The sequence below is a fragment of the Nannobrachium achirus genome, assembly GCF_963921795.1.
Source record: "Nannobrachium achirus genome assembly, chromosome: 12".
In the NCBI taxonomy this organism is placed as follows: Eukaryota; Metazoa; Chordata; class Actinopteri; order Myctophiformes; family Myctophidae; genus Nannobrachium; species Nannobrachium achirus.
In genome coordinates this window covers 9692784-9705949 of record NC_137832.1, presented here as the reverse complement: position 1 = coordinate 9705949, position 13166 = coordinate 9692784, and the positions used below count along the sequence as shown (strand labels likewise).

General features: G+C 39.9%; 1 protein-coding gene across 1 annotated transcript in view; it reads right to left on the bottom strand.

Moving 5' to 3' along the window:
* The window catches only part of LOC308296336 (cell surface hyaluronidase-like), a 156203-nt gene extending 152092 nt beyond the window's left edge, over window positions 1-4111 (bottom strand). The window contains exon 1 of the mRNA XM_080739584.1: window positions 3802-4111. The gene's annotated coding sequence lies outside the window, so the exon portion shown is untranslated. The remainder of the gene's footprint in view (window positions 1-3801) is intronic.
* Window positions 4112-13166: the final 9055 nt, after the last annotated feature.

Here is a 13166-nt window from a genome sequence, read left to right as displayed (position 1 = left end):
ACTACTGAATATCTACCAGATGTGTTACAGTCCAGTGTGCAGGGAAACATTCAGATATCCATGACGGGATGGGCAGGCCAGACACTCATCATCTTAGGGGAATCATAAATTCATAGGAATCATAGGAATCATCATCTACGAATCACCATCTCGGGGAGAATCATCCACTTCCTTCTGGAACCCCAAGGAGTTATTTTATGACTATACTACATTAGGGCTGTAATCTAGCCCTGTTTTAGGGATTCGAACTTCGGGGGGATTTTCCGAACGGACCATCGAACCTTAGATGGTTCGTTCAATTGAATAAAAACCGAACGTTCGAACCTTCGAACCATCGAACGTACTGTACCTTTAACCAGCTAAAACAGTGTAGGAAATGTTTTAAATGCGCTGTTTTATCCATTGAAAACGCGTGGATGCGTGGCCGCATTAACACCTAGGCTAGAAAATCCAACCCAATCGGAGAAAATGTTGCGCAGTTTGTTGACGAACAGGCTCAATGTATAGCGGAGTTGCACGGATGATGATTAGACTTGGTGACTGCGTCGGAGCGCGTCGCGTTCGGGCTGAACTGGTCTCGATGTAACAACCCCAGAAATCACATTATAGATCCTTTAGGGGGTTGCAATGAAATCCATCTTTGCTCATGCTTAGGAGAAAGGCTGTTTAATCTTTGGGTGCGTGGATGGGTGTTCGCTGTTCAGAGCACACACACGTCTGTCTGTCTGCCCAGCTCAGCTGCTCTCACTCTACTGTCATCAAGCGTGTGTCAGCGAGGCTGGTTCGCGGCCCCAAACAGGAGCGGAATTGTGTTTTTGTCAATTACATTTCTGTTTGGCTTTTAGGCTTTGAAGTTGCACATGGTAGATATGACACATAACCTAAATATACAAAGAAATTACCGACATATTTGACAACTTTAAGAACATTGATAGTGGAAATAGCCGATCTACAAGCTCACAACGCGTTGCATTGCGACGCGTTGTGAGCTTGTAGATCTGCTATTTCCACTATTTTTTTACTTTAAAAAATATGAACATTTTTCAACATGGAAACGATTATGATGATTATCAAAATAATCGCGATTATGTCAAATAATTGCGATTAGACGATTATGTAATAATTTTGACAGCCCTATCACACGTGCACGCACGCACACACACACATTAGCACGCGTTCCTAATCAATTAACACAATATGTAAAGACTTTACAGTTACAGTTAAGATGTTTTAGTGATAATTGTTCCTGCTGTTATACACATAAACCAGGTGAAGAATTCAATTCACAGACTGAGGCTTTTAACCTTTGCTTTTAATATGAAATATCAGTGAACTTTAAGATTTCATGGAAGATGCTTCAGAACATAACTGCTAGTTTGACCACTTCAAAAGCTCCAATCTTAGAATAGTAGACGATCTACAGGATCTCAATGGAAATAAGACGCAAGGCTTACCCAAGTTTCCTTTTAGTTGACCTTGTACTAGTGAACTGGACTGTCATGAAACTGTACCTTTCCCTATGCAAACTTCTAATAAATACTACAATCAATCAATCAATCAATCAATCAATCAATCTGCCATTTTCACTGCGCAGCATGCTTCGATAGAAAGACATGCATGGCCTCTATGGAATCCAATAGGGATGGGATGATAAGCGATATTATCGTTTATCGTGATAAAAACACACTCACGATAATCGTATCGTGAAGATTTACTTTATCGTGATATCGTCCTCCGTCATGCACTGGGATCAATTCACCTTTTATTTGCCGAGCTGCATATCCGTTAAACCCTTGATAATTGGTAAAAGGTACTTGATACAGTCTCTTTTTCACTCTATCAAATGTCTTTGCAAAAAATGTCTGATCTCCAAGCTTACAACGTGTCGCAACGCGACGCGTCGACGCGCTGTGAGCTTGTAGATCTGCTATTTTTTGGCAAATATTCCACCCCAGGATAATGGATTTTGATTATCGCGATAATATCGTAAATCGCGATTTCTTTTATCACAATAATTGGGATATGACATTTTCATATCATCCCATCCCTAGAATCCAAATGTCTGAAATCAGTTGTGGCGACTGAGAAGATAACTTCCCTTTAATCCATGTAATTAATATTGCCATAGTTATCCAATCAGGAGAGAACAAAACATACAGGATAAACAAGGGAAATTGGAAGTGATGACAAAGAAATGAGCAGGCAGATAACTGGAAGAACACTATACAATTTAAGCTGATAAAAGGGTACTCTCTCCTCATTGGGTGAAATTGGCATCCCACCTGAAAATGTATTAATTGTTTGCTAAAGAGCTGGAGATATGGGGAGACCCATGAGAAAGAGAGGATGGATGGATAACCAAAGATATTACTTTAAAGCTGTAAATGAACAACATCATCTTGGTTGCCAACATTGACTGAAAGGTCTGCATGCAGCAAAGGTATATTTAACATTGTTTGATTGACATTTTACTGGAAATATAACAAAATCGCACTAAATTAATAAATAATACGCACAATCATCTTTGTACAATGTGTGTCAAAAGCAAAACACATACAAAGCCCCAAGAGCTTATTATTTGCACTGTGGCCCTTTGGGGTGTTAAAGTGTGTATTTAAGAGTTAATGTTTGAGTAAGTATGTAAGCAGTGCACAATAACAGGTGTGTGTAAGTGACACTGTGACAGTTCATAATGTCTGTGTAAGTGACAACAGTGGTGGAAAAAGTACTCGCAGTAAAATGTACATAATAGTGTATGTTTTATATCATTGTAATTTAATATTGCAAAGTAGTAGGCCTAACTAAAGTTTTCAAATAAATGTAGTGGAGTAAAAGTACAGAATTTGGATCCGAGATGTGGTGGATTGGAAGTAAAAGTATTGGATTTGTAAATATTCATAAAGGTGTGTGTTCTGTTGACACTTGCTTTGAATTGAAGTAATTGTGTAAGTGACACTTCATAAGGTGTGTGTAAGTGACAGTTTCAAATTCATAAGGTATGTGTGTGACAGTTCATATGCATAAGGTAGGCCTATGTGTAAGTGACAGTTCATTATTCATAACTTATGAATATGAAGTGTCACTTACACATACCTTATGAATCATAAGGTGTGTGTAAGTGACAGTTCATATTCATAAGGTATGTGCAAGTGACACTTCATAAAGGTGTGTGGACACGTTGCAGTTCACTTTAAACTCCAGCAGCCCCAAACACTTCTCTCTCTCACACTCACTCACACTCACTCACACCGCAGCGCAGCATGACCACCGCGTTGCCTCGCATGTCAACAGACACAAACCGACCCAAAAAATGCAGCCTTCTTTTTCACCTCAAGACAAGGTCCCAATACTATAGCCTACATTACAATACTAGATGAAAGCACCGCTCCTTATCCACACACACACACACACACACACACACACACACACACACACACACACACACACACACACACACACACACACACACACACACACACAGACAGAGAGAAAGAGAGAAACAGCGTGGTACTGGAAAATGTATCCCTGAGAAGTGTTACTCAAAGTGGGGTCCACACAGTCCAGACTCTATAGGGGACCCTCCTCCGGGGTACGGCTTGCCTTTCCCTATCCTTCCAAGAAAATACAGGTTTGTGTGACTCCTGAGAGCGTTCTAAATGTAACCAAATGGACCCCCCGGACCCGGGGGGGTCCATTTGGTTACATTTAGTTCGCTCAGTCTCGGGGGTTTAAAGGGGGCGTCTTTAAAAAAAAAAAAGTTTGACAAGCTACAAAATGAGCTGCCTGTGGCGAGCGGTTTACCTTTCACTCGATACAATGTGTCCTCTCTAGTCGGCTGTCCATTCGCCTTCTCGGCTGAAACCGCACGGAACAGAACGCTGCTTGCTTCCACTTCCAGGATATATTATGATAGAATATATTATATATATATAATATATATACAGCCTCCTTTCTGCTTTCCTCCTCCTCCTGCCTGCGGCTGCGTCCGAGGAGGTTGTAGCAGCGTTCTGGGGGGGACGTCTCTCTTCTTTATATAGTTTAGCTTCACATGGTGTGTGTTTTCTTCTTTCTGAACAGTCCCGTCCCGTCTGTCCTCCTGTCCTGTCCTGTCCTGTCCAGTCCTGTCCTGTCCAGTGTCCAGCCCCCCTCTCCTCTCCTGTCCTGTCCTCCTGTCCCCACACACACACCACACCGAGAGAGAGTAGAGCCGAGCAGGCGAGGCTTGGACAGAGAGGAAGTGAGAAGCTGTGTGTGTGTGACTGTGGAGAGGAGGGATCATTCAACCATCTTTGGTCAAGGGTGGGGCTTAAAGGTTGAGAAACAGCGCCGCCTGCTGGTCCCCCAGATGATCTGCTGCTTTCATGTGCAACATTGTTTTCTCACTCAACAGTAAACTAAACATACAAGCAGGCCTCGAATTTTGTCATTTTAGGGGCAAGGCCACTTGTTGGCCTTTGGTGTTTTTGAGGGCACAAAGGCCAAATGCCAGGGCAGAAAGGCCATGAAATAAATACAAAAAACGTTTTTTTTTTTTATCTCTCTCTATTGAAATAATTAATTGAATTTAAGGGTTAGGGATGATTTTAAGTTTGATGTCGACTATCTGCAGTCAAATAATTACATGTTGTTAATTACAATCTGATCCATGCTCAGCCCTGTGCCAATCAGTCAATTAAGGCCACTGTGGCCTAGCATGCCATTTTTGGAGGGGCACAAGGCCAAACTGAAGGGCACTGACGGCCATGGCCTTCATGGCCTCCATGAAATTCCTGACCTGCATACAGGGTATCTGTACATTTCTAAAGTGACAATCGAAATAACTTCTTAATAGCCTAACTCTAAAATGAATGCAATAAAAATAAAATAATAAGTCCATACTACTTCAGAAGAAACCAATCTCTCTACTGTATAAATACCATTTATTAGATTACTGTGTTTTATTTATCTGTCATTCAATGTTATATGATTTTAAAAAGGACCCCTATTGAAAGAAGCCAGGGGGCTTTCTTGCAGTGTTTATCCTTTTAGTTGACCTTGTACCAGTGAACACTGTACTGTAATGAAACTGTACCCGTTCCTATGCAAACTTCTAGTAAAGTAATCAATCAATCAATCAATCAATCAATCAAACTATTAGAAAATGATCAAACATTGGCCAAATTGTCAAATATTATCTAAGAAAGATGCAAAAAAATAATATTTGAAATATTGAGGCATGAAATCCATGCCATGCCTTGTCCAAACTCTCCTGAACTGCAGCATCTTATGTTGAAAGAACTTCCCTCTCTGAAATCCATGCCGTTACGCCACATGTATTGACTTGATTATGCTTAGTTCAGTGTGGTTTCACACACCGAAAATAGCTGACCTCCAAGCTCACAACGTTGTGAGATTGGCAGTTTGCTATTTTCGGTGTTTCCACCAAAAGGCCCTTTTAGAAATTTCAGCCCCTGCCTCTCTAACATTCTCTGCACGTCCCTGCTCAGGACAGATCAGAAAGTATGCTTCTCTTTGCAGGGTGCTGCTATTAAAGAGGTCAAAATGCCGGGTGTCACTTTTGATGAAACACATGTCATGGGCCATTCATATTAATGATGAATGAATACTCTGTCAAAAAGAAAATAAAGATATGGTTGGTGATTATTTTTAAATGACAGAAGGACAGGTTAAAATATTGGAACCTTTAGTGCTTGCAGCTTTCCTTTCCCAACACACCACCAGTAAGATCAATGACGTAGCATTGCGTGTCATGATGATGTGCATTGGACATGGGAGGGACTTCCCAGCATCTCTCGTCACCCATGCACACACATGTTTATGGTTGTATTGTGTTGTTATATTGCTGTGGGAATGGGTTATGGGGATCCATGTGTGATTAATGTCATCGGTTTGTGTTTGTGCAAATCATTTTATTGTGTTTAATATGGGGGAGTGGTGCATGGTCAGGGGCGTCACAAGGGGGGTGGGAGTGGGACTGAGTTACTTAGGGCCCAAGGTGGAGGGGCCTTCATTATTTTATACTTTAGCGATTGAAAAATAGCAGATCTACAAGCTCACAGCGCGGCACCGAGTGCCGCGCTGCGAGCTTGTAGATCTGCCATTTTTGAAAAGTCGTGAAAATGTGTGCAAATCATTATATATATACACGAAATACTTTTGGGGGTCCTTCACATGAAAAAGTTTGAGCACCACTGACATAGATATAATACAGAAGGATTTGAAATATTCAAAGAATTTTTCAAAATAGCAGATCTACGAGCTTGCAGCGTGGCACTCTGTGCCGTGCTGTGAGCTTGTATATCTGCTATTTTCAATGGTTAAAGCACAAAATAATGCGTTCCCAGTCTAAATGGGTTACACCCCCTCCCCCTATGAAGAACATTCATGGGGGGGCCTAAAGTGAATCCTTGTACCCAGGGCACAGAATTTGGTGTGACACTCCTGGGTGACATTGGGGACTTCCTCCCCCTTTGTTCGATGGCAAGTGAACTTGATTTAGTGGCACAGTAAGGTTATAAATAAATGAATAAATTATATTTAAAATGATTGTGTGTGTGTGTGTGTGTGTGTGTGTGTGTGTGTGTGTGTGTGTGTGTGTGTGTGTGTGTGTGTGTGTGTGTGTGTGTGTGTGTGTGTGTGACACCAAGTGGTTTCATTTTACACTCTGAAGAGTTAAATATCTATAAGGGTCCATATATTTGGTTACCAATTCCTCATCATTGAGCTGGGGACCACCTGGAACCCCCCCGAGGACCACTGGGTTGAGAACATTATGAATGAATAACTTCCTATTTCTATAATAAGTGTCACATCGCGACCCATTGTGAGCTTGAGGATACAAGTTCAACCAGACCCTGCTACCCATGCGGTGAACCAGGCACACATAGGCCTACTGTATCACATAACTGGCTTTGTTATTGGCTAGTTAACTAGTTAACACAATGGCAAACAGTAGAATTGACAAAACATTTAACGTAAGCTGAAATACGTTTTAATTAACTAGAAATACTGTTCCTACGAAACAGTGTGGGCTCGCATGTAACACCATGTATATGGGGGAAAGTGCAATTGGAATTCAATGGGGGAGTGGAATTCAATGGGAGAGTGATGCTACAGTAGCTCGAGGATTGGTCTGGCTTCACATGACAGTTACTTACTTACCTGCAGAATATAGACAGTCACTGCAACCATCAAAGATCTACCCTTTGGCTGCACCTCATTGGCTAAGGGCCCTGCCTTTGTACTGTCGGTACAAAGTTTTGAGGAGAACTTGACCGATATATATAAATAATGAAGATAACATACATGTTCTCGTTTTCAGCGAGCCCACAACAACAATTAATCATTTGTATTTCGGTTGGATAAGCAATGTTTTAATCCTGCCCCAAAGAGCCCATAATCACAATACAAAATAAAGTGAGTAGGCTACATATGATGATGATGATGATATTGAATGATGATGTATAGACCCACATGATGTCACAGGGATGATTATTGTCCAACAGTTTTGGTTTCCACCCGACAACAGTAGAACATTTACATTGGAATCAAATCAATACAAGAATTAGAAATCTAGTCAAAATGAAAGAACAATTAAACAATTAAAAATTAAAAAATTAAAAATGCCCTAGAAAATGCCCTGGAAGCCCTTGAGCCCTCCCTCCTCATCACACATAGAATACAGACATTTTGTACCAATACTGCAATGTAGATATACTCTGTTACGCGACGCATTGTGAGCTTGTAGATCTGCTATTTTCAAACGTTGTTTTAATACAACTTGAACGTGCATGTGAAATGGGACATTCTGCACAATGAGTACTTTTACTTTTAATACTTTAAGTGTATTTTGATTCCAATTCTTTAGTAGCCTACATTTACTCAAGTATATTTTGAATACACTTAAGAGTTAAGATCTGTTTATTTGACAGGGACCTTGCTCATTAATGGACATGTCAGTTTTCACTTCAATGTAAATGAGCCAGATTTAGCCCGCTGTGGGCTAAAACTTCTACTTGTAACAGAGTATATCTAGTATTATACAGTATTGATACTTTTTCAAAAAATGTATTACTTTTTCCACCACTGCCTGTAGTTTATCCAACAAGTGATAAAGTGATTTTCATTAGTTTTTATTTTCATTTCATTTTGACTAGATTTTCTTAATTCTAATTCAAACTAAATCTACAGTTGATTTATTAAAAAGGTATTTTGGCCCAGCCGTGATGGCGTTGAAATACCTGATTTATTGTTGTAAGCTTGTAGATCTGCTATTTTTGGCAACTGCACTTTTTATATTACAAATATAACATGTAATGTCTTCTTGTCTAATAGTTCGACTGGAACTACATAACACTTATAGGAGTGTCTGGCACCAACATGTTTTCAAACGGGGTTCAGCAGCCAAATCCATCAGTGTCAGTCTGGGGGTCCCCGTCATGAGAATTCATGAAACAACACTAAACTACTTCACTCTGGACCCTGCGCTTCCCTTTAGTGCTCAGAAATATACCTGACAATTGTGAAGTCAATTGGGGGATCAGTTCTTGACTGAAGCAAGCATACATACATACATACATACATACATACATACATACATACATACATGTATACATACATACTGTACATACATACATACATACATACATACTAACATACATACATACATACATACATACACATACACATACACATACACGCAATACAATGCATGCATGCATACGTACCGGTACATGCATACATATGTGCATGCAAGCATGCATACATACATGCATACATGCATACATGCATACATGCATACATATGTGCATGCATGCATGCATGCATACATGCATGTATATATACATAATGTACGTGCGTACATATGTACAATCATACAGTACATACTTGTACATAAATAGGCTGCATACAGTAACCTATACTGTTAATGTTGCACATACAGTGCTGTACATACAGATATTCCTGGAGTTTATAGATAGCCAACAACCTTACTGTATATGAAAAGCCTTTTTCAACATAGAAGTTTTCTTTACACATGAGAGCAAATACATGACAACCCACAGGGTGGAGGGGAGGTCCCCGAGTATATGCTCTGCCATGCTGCTGTGGTTCTGACAGGGTCAAAGTCAGGAGAGGGAGAGAGAGGCCTAACCTCTTACTGTAAGTCTATATTCTAACTTTTGTGTTTTTTTCCCCGTAAAGTAACATCCCTACTTGATAATACTACAGCATACATGGGCAACTGGCGGCCCGGGGGCCATATGTGATAGATAGATAGATAGATAGATAGATACCTTTATTATCCCAAGGGGGAAATTCAGTTGTCCAGTTGCAGTACAGTACCAATAAAGAGAAGGTGCATCAAAGTATATATACATAAAGTGTCTTACAAAAAGAGACCGTAACAGTCAATGCTAGTTAGTGCAACAAGTATCTCACTGACATTGTTAAACAAAGCAGAATACTTTATTTCAGCTGTTACAATTCAAAACATGCAAACATGACCCACTTTAATTACTTCAGTCTATATTTGTAGTTGAATGACTACCGGTAGTATAGTAGTATTAAATGTTAGTCTTTTGTCACGGTCCACGCCACGGACCTGGGACATTGACTGTCCGCGTTATGTTGTGGACTTATAATGAGATGTTTCTGACTTCTGTCCGTATCATGCGTTGGACTTATTATGTTATGATTCTGTCATTTAGTATATTTTGTAACTGTCTGACTTGTTTCTGCCGTTCAGTATGTTCTGTATTTGTCTAGTAGGCTATTACTGTTCTGTTGGTTTGGTTTTCTGTTACTGTTTTCGCCTTGGTGTTCTGTGCCTTGTGTTTGCATTGTGTCCTTGTTGGTCCGTATATCTATGTCGAGTGAGTTTTGTGATGCTTTTGAGTTCTGTTATTAAAATAAACCTGTTGAGTTGAACTGTCCTGCCTACTCGTCTTCTTTTGGTTCCTGTCCGGTACTCATTCCTGACAAAATTTTTTGTCCAATGTATTTGCATTAAATTCATAAAGTTAACATAAGTACAGTATAACTAAATACATTTGAAATTAAATCAAAATGTAACATTTCAGGATTGTAATTAAAAATGTACAAAAGATAATTCAGGATTCCAATTAAAAAGTAGCAAAAATATAAGATCTACAAGCTCAAAGTGCATAGATCGGTTATTTGTGCAACTCTTACTGGAGATGAGAGGTTTTCGCTTGACAGTAACAATATACAACGTGGCCCACTGGAGTGAGGGTGGAAATATAGTGGCTCTCTCCGTCATCAAAGTTGCGAAACGAGGGGCAAACCGACATGTTTCGAGCTTATAGATCTGCTACTTTTGCTGATCTTTTTTTTTTATCTTGATGCTGAAAAGTAAACCGTTTTGGACAAAATGGTTTCCACCCGACAGGGACGTTGTACATGCTACAATGACACAGTTGTTGATAAAAAATACTAGTCTATTATATGCTCCTCTGGCTTAACCCTAAGCTTTTGCAAAGTCAACAGTAGTGAACAGTAGTCCACTCTGTCTGTCTGGGCTTGTATCTCTCTGCCAGCGTAAGAAGAACGGCCTCCCATCATCACCCACTCCACGCGAGGGCCCATCATTGTCTTGTTTCATTGTTACAAAACAGTCATACTGTATGCAACAGAACGACATGACTTAAGTACTGTCTGCACGTATACTTATCGAACAAAGGAACAAGTTGAGTGTGGCTAGAGCCACAGCCAAATCACTAGCTTGTGTCATGGAATTCTAGTTCAATCAGTAATCGATGAGAAGTCGAGACAACATTTTAGGTGGTGATGGTTATGCTTTGGAAATAGCATGGGGAGAAGAGCTCCACCTCATTGCTGTGGGCAATTTAGAAACCTACCAATGACATCATCAGTAGGCAGGTTTGGTCATTTCAAAGTATCAAAGTTTCAAAGTATAAAATAATAAATTAAAACAATATCCCAAATCTCAGGCAATATTTTCTCTCATATCACAATATCATTGTAATTTCCTTATACTTCCAAACCCTGGTTTTAAAAATATATTTCTTAAAGCTAGACTGTGTCTTCAATGTGTGCAGTTACAGTATCCTACTGTTTAGATGTAGTAGTTTCTCATATGAGATACTTCTGGTACCATTAAAAGATCTGCAGTACAGATCGAAGGACATGTTCAGCTAAATAAAGAGACAAAATGTGATTGTGTACAATCTGTAATATAACTTATAACTTATACCATACATGGGCAACTGGCGACCCGGGGACCACATGCGGCCCCCACCTTCACTTAATGCGGCCCTCTGCTGCTGGTTAATATCAAAACAACCATAATATTATTGATAACTGTTATTACAATTCCAAACATACAAACATGACTAAGTTAAACTTACTCAAGTCTATTAGTACCTTAATGACTAGTATAGGAGTATTCAAATGTTGGTCTTTTTTATGTCCAACGTATTTACGTTTTACATTCATAAAATTAAAATAAGTATAACTAAATGCATTTGAAAGTAATGTTAGATGATGTTAGATGTTCAGGATTCCAATTAAAAAAGAACAAAACATAATTCAGGATTCCAATTCAACAGAAGCAAAACTAGCCGATCTACAAGCTCAAAGCGCGTCGCACTGATGCGCTTTGAGCTTGTAGATCGGCTATTTTTTATTCTTTTGTACGACATACTAGGTACCAATATGCAATGTGGCCCTCTGGAGTGAAGTCGGAAATATAGTGGCCCTCTCCATCATCAAAGTTGCTTGTCTCCCTGCTCTTCTATTGAGACATTTAGATCATGTCAAAGGTCATGCGTCACCTACAGGATCTGACACAAACTTTGACCTGATGATGGTCAAGATTAAATGTATTCTCAACATACCAGTCCAGCTATAGACATAACTCCCACATGTAATATCATTGTGAAGCACCGTCAAAACATTTCAGCACTTTCAACCTTGCATTCCTATTCTGGCCATGTCATATTGTCACAAATGTTTTTTGACATTTTTTTAAAGTGAACATATTGACATGCAAGCTCACAACACAGATTGGCTATTTTCATTATTGGTTGTCATCATATAATCATAAACGGCTTCAGTGGTGCATGCGTGTGAGCACTGTGCAGCTGTAAGGGGTCTCAGCTTTTGTCTGATGTAAGAATGTATGTTTATTGCGACCGTCAGGGAGCAGTTTACTATGAAAACCTCCACCGGCCGTCCGTCCGTCCGTCCGTCCGTCACACCTTTGTGACCATCAACAAACGTCACACCTTTGTTGATGTTTAAATCGAAGAGTCTTGGTCAAATACTTCTGTTGGTTTCTGCACTGATCATTTATACAATTCAGCTGTGTTTGCTCGTGTCATCATGATGAGGTCATAAATCAGCCATGCCCAAATATAGATTTTACGGGTTTACATGCTTACTCAGTTATTCGTTATGTGAAAGTCCTATGACGTCTATGATATCTGACATCATCATACATACATTCCCTTTTATGCCCATAAATGGAGATCCCCTCTGTAGAACCAGCCACTGACATCACTGTAATGTCAGGGGAACCAAATCCCTTTTATGCCCATATATGGAGATCCCTGTGATGCCAGGGGAACCAAATCCCTTTTATGCCCATATATGGAGATATGGAGATCCCCGTGTTGCCAGGGTAACCAAATCCATTTTATGCCCATATATGGAGATCCCTGTGATGCCAGGGGAACCAAATCCCTTTTACGCCCATATATGGAGATCCCTTATGTCATCAATATTAAGCCCATATCTGTGAATATCTTTGGGTACCAGATGTCTCCATATATGGTTAAATGGTCCGATATACATCACTGGCCAGAAGACCAAGAAATGGTGCAACCTCGCCCTTTGCTTTTCTCCCTATAGGCATCTTACTGGTAGGTAGTTTAATGAGGAATGCAGTATGGTGGTAGGTAGGTAGTTATGGCCTTTGATGTAAGATTTTCACTTTCTAGGATAACTATATTTGCTATTCCCAGATGATGCCCTTTTAGGGTACCCCTCATGCCCATATATGGAGATCCCCAGGCTTTACTAATTAACATAAGTTTTATGCCCATATATGGAGATCAGTGTCCCAATGTCATCAGATATATGGGCATAAATGGACACAGGCAAACTAGATGGGCTGTATGGATATC